At 37.8% G+C, this 8,858-nt stretch overlaps 1 non-coding gene across 1 annotated transcript; it reads left to right on the top strand.

Moving 5' to 3' along the window:
• The first annotated feature begins 6,396 nt into the window (after positions 1 to 6,396).
• Positions 6,397 to 6,504, top strand: LOC112725178 (small nucleolar RNA R71). Its single transcript, XR_003164302.1, has one exon. It is a non-coding gene; the product is annotated as a small nucleolar RNA R71 (small nucleolar RNA).
• The last annotated feature ends 2,354 nt before the right edge of the window (positions 6,505 to 8,858 follow it).

Here is an 8,858-nt window from a genome sequence, read left to right as displayed (position 1 = left end):
TTAATGAAAACCCAAATCAACAACAACAAATAATATCAAATGAATAGCACCAAACCTTAATTAAAAGTCAATCCTCATAAGGTATATTTTTCATTCCAATTTTAAGAGTGGCTGGTCCATTGAATGGACAGAAAATCCACATTGCAATGTCTGTGAAAGTTCTACCAAGTGCCGGCTTCACATGAACATAAAGCCTTACACTTTGCAAGTCTCCACATTTGAGAAAGTCCTTTCTAGGAACAAAACCCTTGTACAAAATTTCTGCTCCATTCAATCTGCAACAACTTAGTTTCAGCTTGTATATACAAAATGATCTGGATGCACACAGCTAACGATGTTCACAGCAAAACTAATTCATATGTCAATTCACTAATTAACAAAATCCTTATACATAAATATTTATATTGTAAATCCTAAACCATTATATCAAAAAAATTCAGAAATCAATTCAAGGAATAGGTATTCAACCAATGCCATATTTTAAAAAAATTGACATATGTATAAACATGTTACATCAAATTTTAAAAATTGAAGATCAAATCATGTCCTTTTAAATATTTTTTTTCTTTTCGATAATGTCAGCATCAAAAGCATATCAATATAAGGATAAGTGTTCCGAGGGTTACTTGAAACTGTAGGTTGATCTCGGACGAGATCTTTTGTACTGGTCGGAGCTGATATGTCCGACTTGATGATGGTGGCCGGAGCTGCCGTGTCCGACTTGTTGGACTTGGTGGTGGTGCTGATCCTTCATCACCGGAGGGTGGTGGTACCTGCAAGGGACTCCGATGCTTAAGTTAGCAAGGGTATTAAGCAGGTTTTTAGTAGAATCAGAGTATGAGTTATACCTGGGTGCTCCAGTGTATTTATAGTAGTGTGGAGTGACCTTTCTAGAGATAAGATAGTTATCTTATCTTATCTTTGAGTGAAGTCATCTTATCTTCAAGGGAACTGCCCTTATCTCTCTAGGCTTGGGCTGCCTTTGGATTTGGGTCGTGTTCCTCTGTTTGGGCCCTTTTTGAGCTTTCCTGGTGATTTGGCCGAACTCTTTGAGAAGAGGTCGGATAGTCCTGACCTGGAGAGGTCGGTCAACTTGTCTTCAATAAGCCCGGGTCGTTGATGCACGAAATTGTGTTCCATGTTCTTTGTACTTGTGTGAGAGTAACAATATATAATTGTATTGAATCCTCATTGTGGCTCTATGTATGTGTGGACACAACTCCGTTCAACTAACCAGCAAGTGTACTGGGTCGTCCAAGTAATAAACCTTACGTGAGTAAGGGTCGATCCCACAGAGATTGTTGGCTTGAAGCAAGCTATGGTCACCTTGCAAATCTCAGTCAGGCGGATTTAAACATGATACTTTGTTAGATTAAAATAAACAATAAAAGGGATAGAGATACTTATGTAGATTCATTGGCAGGGATTTCAGATAAGCGAATGGATATGCTTTTCGTTCCTCTGAACCTCTGCTTTCCTGCTATCTTCATCCAATCAGTCTTACTCCTTTCCATGGCTGGCTGTATGCAAGGGCATCACCGTTGTCAGTGGCTACATCCCCTCCTCTCAGTGAATCATATGCTCATGCACCCTGTCACGGCACGGCTATTCATCTGTCGGTTCTCGATCATGCTGGAATAGGATTCATCCTCCTTTTGCGTCTGTCACTAACGCCCAACAATCGCGAGTTTGAAGCTCGTCACAGTCATTCAATCATTGAATCCTACTCAGAATACCACAGACAAGGTTTAGACCTTCCGGATTCTCTTGAATGCCGCCATCATTCTAGCGTATGCCACGAAGATTCTGGTTAGGAGATCTAAGAGATACTCATTCTAGCTTATTTCATGTAGAACGGAAGTGTTTGTCAGGCACGCGTTCATAAGAGAGAAGGATGATGAACGTCACACATAATCATCACCTTCATCACGTTCTTGGGTGCGAATGGATATCTTAGAAGCGAAATAAGAAGAATTGAATAGAAAACAGTAGTATTTTGCATTAATCTTTGAGGAACAGCAGAGCTCCACACCTTAATCTATGGAGTGTAGAAACTCTACCGTATGAAAATACATAAGTGAAGGTCCAGGCATGGCCGTGTGGCCAGCCCCCATGGTCTAAGAACAATGCGTTCAAAGATGATCAAAAAGACTAGTAAAAGGTCCTATTTATAATAAACTAGCTACTAGGGTTTACATGAGTAAGTAATTGATGCATAAATCCACTTCCGGGGCCCACTTGGTGTGTGCTTGGGCTTGGGCTTGAGTGTTACACGTGCAGAGGCCATTTGTGGAGTTGAACGCCAGTTTCTGTGCCAGTTTGGGCGTTCAACTCTGGTTTTGGATCCTTTTCTGGCGCTGGACGCCAGATTTGGGCAGAAGGCTGGCGTTGAACGCCAGTTTACGTCGTCAATTCTTGGCCAAAGTATGGACTATTATATATTGCTGGAAAGCCCTGGATGTCTACTTTCCAACGCAATTAGAAGCGCGCCATTTCGAGTTCTGTAGCTCCAGAAAATCCACTTTGAGTGCAGGGAGGTCAGAATCCAACAGCATCAGCAGTCCTTTTTCAACCTCTGAATCTGATTTCTGCTCAAGTCCCTCAATTTCAGCCAGAAAATACCTGAAATCACAGAAAAACACACAAACTCATAGTAAAGTCCAGAAATGTGAATTTAACATAAAATCTATTAAAAACATCCCTAAAAGTAACTAGATCCTACTAAAAACATACTAAAAACAATGTCAAAAAGCGTATAAATTATCCGCTCATCACAACACCAAACTTAAATTGTTGCTTGTCCCCAAGCAACTGAAAATCAAAATAGGATAAAAAGAATAGAATATACTATAAATTCCAAACTATCAATGAAACAGAGCTTCAATCATATGAGCGGGACTTATAGCTTTTTGCCTCTTGAATAGTTTTGGCATCTCACTTTATCCATTGAGGTTCAGAATGATTGGCATCTATAGGAACTTCAGATTTCGAATAGTGTTATTGACTCTCCTAGTTCAGTATGATGATTCTTGAACACAGCTTCTTTATGAGTCTTGGCCGTGGCCCTAAGCACTTTGTTTTCCAGTATTACCACCGGATACATAAATGTCACAGACACATAATTGGGCGAACCTTTTCAGATTGTGACTCAGCTTTGCTAAAGTCCCCAATTAGAGGTGTCCAGGGTTCTTAAGCACACTCTTTTTTTGCTTTGGACCTTGACTTTAACCGCTCAGTCTCAAGTTTTCACTTGACACCTACACGCCACAAGCACATGGTTAGGGACAGCTTGGTTTAGCCGCTTAGACCAGGATTTTATTCCTTTAGGCCCTCCTATCCACTGATGCTCAAAGCCTTGGGATCCTTTTTATTTGCCCTTGCCTTTTGGTTTTAAGGGTTATTGGCTTTTTCTGCTTGCTTTTTCTTTCTATATTTTTTTTTGCCTATTTTTTTTTTCTTTTTTTTTTCTGCAAGCTTTGTTCTTTGCTGCTTTTTCTTGCTTCAAGAATCATTTTTATGATTTTTCAGATTATCAAATAACATGTCTCCTAGTCATCATTCTTTCAAGAGCCAACATATTTAACATTCTCAAACAACAACTTCAAAAGACATATGCACTGTTCAAGCATACATTTAGAAAACAAGAAGCATTGTCACCACATCAATATAATTAAACTAAGTTCAAGGATAAATTCAAAACTCATGTACTTCTTGTTCTTTTGAATTAAAACATTTTTCATTTAAGAGAGGTGATGGATTCATAGGACATTCATAACTTTAAGACATAGTTACTAACTACTAATGATCATGTAATGAAGACACAAACATAGATAAGCACATAACATAGAAAACGAAAAACAGAGAAAGTAAGAGCAAGGAATGAATCCACCTTAGTGATGATGGCGTTTCAATGATGTTCTTGGGCTCTTCTATGTCTCTTCCTTGCCTTTGCGGCTTGATTCCTAGTGATTTTTTTTTTTTTGGGATTTCTATCCTCAGTTGCTTCTAATAATTATGTGGAGGGAGGTGCATCTCCTGAGGTATCTCAGGGATCTCTTGATTTGCAGCCACATGTTCTACCACTGAGCTATAGATCCTTTACATAATTGTTTTACCACACCAAACTTAGAATGTTGCTCGCCCTCGAGCAAAAGAAGAAGGAATAGATGAAGAAGAAGATGTGGAAAAAAAAACTAGGATTATGAGGAGGTAAGGTGGAGATCTTGTGGGGTTCACAGATCCTGAGGTGATCCTGTGGGGTCCACAGATCCTGAGGTGTCAAGGCATTTACATCCCTGCACCAAATTAGGCATGTAAAATGCCCTTGCACACAACTCTGGGCGTTTAGCGCCAGGTTGGTGGCCATTTTGGGCGTTCAGCGCCCATTTGTTGCCATTTCTGGCGTTGAACGCCAGAACCATGCTTGTTCTGGGCGTTCAGCGCCAGGATGCTGCCCATTTGGATGTTCAGCGCCAGAACCATGCTCTGTTCTGGCGTTGAACGCCAGGCAGATGCTTCCTCCAGGGTGTGATTTTTCTTCTGCTGTTTTTGATTCCGTTTTCAATTTTTTTGTTTATTTTGTGACTCCACATGATCATGAACCTAAGAAAACATGAAAAACAATAAAAATAAGAATTAGATAAACATTGGGTTGCCTCCCAACAAGCGCTTCTTTAATGTCAATAGCTTGACAGAGGGCTCTCATGGGGCCTCACAGATGTGCAGAGCTTTGTTGAGACTCTCCAACACCAAACTTAGAGTTTGGATATGGGAGTTCAACACCAAATTTAGAGTTTGGTTGTGGCCTCCCAACACCAAACTTAGAGTTTGACTGTGGGGGCTCTGGTTGACTCTGCTTGGAGAGAAGCTTTTCATGCTTCCTCTCCAGGGTTGCAGAGGGAGATCCTTGAGTTTTGAATACAAGGGAGTTTTCATTCCATTGAAGGACTATTTCACCTCTGTCAACATCAATCACAGCTCTTGCTGTGGCCAGGAAAGGTCTTCCTAGGATGATGGATTCATCCTCTTCCTTTACAGTATCCAGGACTATGAAATCAGCAGGGATGTAAAGGCCCTCAACCTTTACTAATACATCTTCTACTTGTCCATAAGCCTGTTTTCTTGAGCTGTCTGCCATCTCTAGTGAGATTTTAGCAGCTTGCACCTCATAGATTCCCAGTTTCTCTATTACAGAGAGGGGCATGAGGTTTATCCCTGAACTAAGGTCACACAGAGCCTTAAAGATCATGGTGCCTATGGTACAAGGTATTATGAACTTTCCAGGATCCTGTCTCTTCTGAGGCAATGTCAGTTGATCCAGATCACTTAGTTCATTGATGAACAAGGGAGGTTCAACTTCCCAAGTATCAATGCCAAATAATTTGGCATTCAGCTTCATGATTGCACCAAGAAACTTGGCAGTTTGCTCTTCAGTGACATCCTCATTCTCTTCAGAAGAGGAATACTCATCAGAGCTCATGAAGGGCATAAGGAGGTTCAATGGAATCTCTATAGTCTCTAGATGAGCCTCAGAGTCCTTTGGTTCCTCAGAGGGAAGCTCCTTATTGGTCACTGGACGTCCAGGAGGTCTTCCTCCTTGGGATTCACGTCCTCTCCTCTCCTCACAGGTTCGGCCATGGCGCTTATGTCAATGGCCTTGCACTCTCCTTTTGGATTCTCTTCTGTATTGCTTGGGAGAGTACTAGGAGGGATTTCAGTGATCCTTTTACTCAGCTGGCCCACTTGTGCTTCCAGATTTCTAATTGAAGACCTTGTTTCATTCATGAAACTTACAGTGGCCTTAGATAGATCAGAGACTAGATTTGCTAAATTAGAAGCATTTTGTTCAGAGTTCTCTGTCTGTTGCTGAGTTGATGATGGAAAAGGCTTGCTATTGCTAAACCTGTTTCTTCCACCATTATTAAAGCCTTGTTGAGGCTTTTGATCCTTCCATGAGAAATTTGGATGATTTCTCCATGTTGAGTTATAGGTGTTTCCATAAGGTTCACCTAAGTAATTTACCTCTGCTATTGCAGGGTTCTCAGGATCATAGGCTTCTTCTTCAGAAGATGCCTCTTGAGTACTGTTGGATGCAGCTTGCATTCCATGCAGACTCTGAGAAATCATATTGACTTGCTGAGTCAATATTTTGTTCTGAGCCAATATGGCATTCAGAGTATCAACTTCAAGAACTCCCTTCTTCATAGGCGTCCCATTGCTTACAGGATTCCTTTCAGAAGTGTACATGAACTGGTTATTAGCAACCATGTCAATGAGTTCTTGAGCTTCTGCAGGCGTTTTCTTTAGGTGAATGGATCCACCTGCAGAAGTATCCAATGACATCTTTGATAACTCAGATAGACCATCATAGAATATATCCAGGATGGTCCATTCTGAAAGCATGTCAGAAGGACACTTTTTGGTCAACTGTTTGTATCTTTCCCAAGCTTCATAGAGAGATTCACCTTCTTTCTGTTTGAAGGTTTGAACATCAGCTCTAAGCTTGCTCAGCTTTTGAGGAGGAAAGTACTTGGCTAAGAAAGCCGTGACCAGCTTATCCCAAGAGTTCAGGCTGTCTTTAGGTTGAGAATCCAACCATAATCTAGCTCTGTCTCTTACAGCAAAAGGGAAAAGCATGAGCCTGTAGACTTCAGGATCTATTCCATTAGTCTTAACAGTATCACATATCTGCAAGAATTCAGTTAAGAACTGAAAAGGATCTTCAGATGGAAGTCCATGAAACTTGCAGTTCTGCTGCATCAGAGAAACTAATTGAGGTTTCAGCTCAAAGTTGTTTGCTCCAATGGCAGGAATGGAGATGCTTCTTCCATGTAAATTGGAATTAGGTGCAGTAAAGTCACCAAGCATCTTCCTTATATTATTATTATTTTCGGCTGCCATTTCCTCTTCCTGCTCAAAAATTTCTGAAAGGTTTTCTCTGGATTGTTGTATTTTAGCTTCTCTTAATTTTCTCGTCAGAGTCCTTTCAGGTTCTGGATCTGCTTCCACAAGAATGTTCTTATCCTTGCTCCTGCTCATATGACAAGGAAGAATGGCCAGAAAAATGATAATAATAATAGAGATCCTTTATACCACAGTATAGGGATCCCTTTGTGAGTGGAAGAAAAGAGGGGGAGACAAAGAATGTGATGTAAAGGAAGAAATGCAACTGTACGAATGGAAGAGATGTGAGATGAGATGTTAGGATATGAATGAATAAATAGAATGAGATGGGGGAGGAATAATTTTCGAAAATTATTTTGAAAAAGGAGTTAGTGATTTTTGAAAATTGGTTTTTGAAAATTTGTTAGTATTTTTTCGAAAAATTTTTGAAATCAAAAATAAAAAATAAAAATAATTAGTTAATTAAAAAGAAATTTTTGAAAAAGAGGGGAGATATTTTCGAAAATTAGAGAGAGAGAGTTAGTTAGGTAGTTTTGAAAAAGTTAAGAAACAAACAAAAAGTTAGTTAGTTAGTTGAAACAAATTTTGAAAAGATAGGAAGTTAGGAAGTTAGAAAAGATATTTTGAAAAGATATTTTTGAAAAAGATAAGATAAGAAGATATTTTTGAAAAGATATGATAGAAATTAGTTTTTGAAAAAGATTTGATTTTTAAAATCACAATTAATGACTTGATTCACAAGAAATCACAAGATATGATTCTAGAACTTAAAGTTTGAATTTTTCTTAACAAGCAAGTAACAAACTTCAAATTTTTGAACCAAAACATTAATTGTTTAAGTTATTTTCGAAAATTATGATTTAAAATGAGAAAAAGATTTTTGAAAAATATTTTTGGAATTTTCGAAAATAACTAAGAATTTTGAAAAAGATTTTATTTTTGAAAAAGATTTTGAAAAAGATAAGATTTTCAAATTTGAAAATTTGATTTGACTCATGAAAAACAATTTGATTTTAAAAATTTTTGAAAAAGTCAACTCAAATTTTCGAATTTGATGAGAGAAAAAGGGAAAGATATTTTTTTGATTTTTTGAATTTTTATGAAAAACATGAAAATTATGCAATGCATGAAATTTTTAGATCAAAACAATGAATGCATGCAAGAATGCTATGAATGTCAAGATGAACACCAAGAACACTTTGAAGATCATGATGAACATCAAGAACATAATTTTGAAAAATCTTTAATGCAAAGAAAACATGCAAGACACCAAACTTAGAATTCTTTAATGCTTAGACACCAAGAATTCAAGAATGCATATGAAAAACATGAAAAGACACAAAACAAAAAATCATCAAGATCAAACAAGAAGACTTACCAAGAACAACTTGAAGATCATGAAGAACACTATGAATGCATGATATTTTCGAAAAAATGCAAGATGCATATGCAAGTGACACCAAACTTATGATATGACTCAAGACTCAAACAAGAAATACAAAATATTTTTGATTTTTATGATTTTCTAATTTTTTTGGATTTTTATTTTATATTTTTCGAAAAACTATTTTGAAAAAGAAAAATAAGGATTCCAAAATTTTCAATATGAATTCCAGGAATCTTATGCTCTAAAGCTCCAATCAAAGGGTCAGGCATGGCTTAATAGCCAGCCAAGCTTTAGTATGTAACTCAGACATGACACGCCTGACATTCCTTACATTCAACAGCCAATTGGCTAAGAAAGATAAAGAAGCTCTTCTCTTGAGTATAAGGATTGAGACATGGCTTTACAGCCAGCCAGGCTTCAATCATGCTTCATGAAACACTAGAATTCATTCTTAAAAATTCTGAAGCCATAGAATAATTTATTTTTGAAAACATTTTTTTTTTCGAAAATTTATTTGAAGAAAAACGAAAACAAAGAAAAAGTTTTTTTTTTGAAAAAGTTTTTGAAA

This window comes from Arachis hypogaea, chromosome 11, assembly GCF_003086295.3.
Source record: "Arachis hypogaea cultivar Tifrunner chromosome 11, arahy.Tifrunner.gnm2.J5K5, whole genome shotgun sequence".
In the NCBI taxonomy this organism is placed as follows: domain Eukaryota; kingdom Viridiplantae; phylum Streptophyta; class Magnoliopsida; order Fabales; family Fabaceae; genus Arachis; species Arachis hypogaea.
This window is presented reverse-complemented; position numbering and strand designations above follow the sequence as displayed.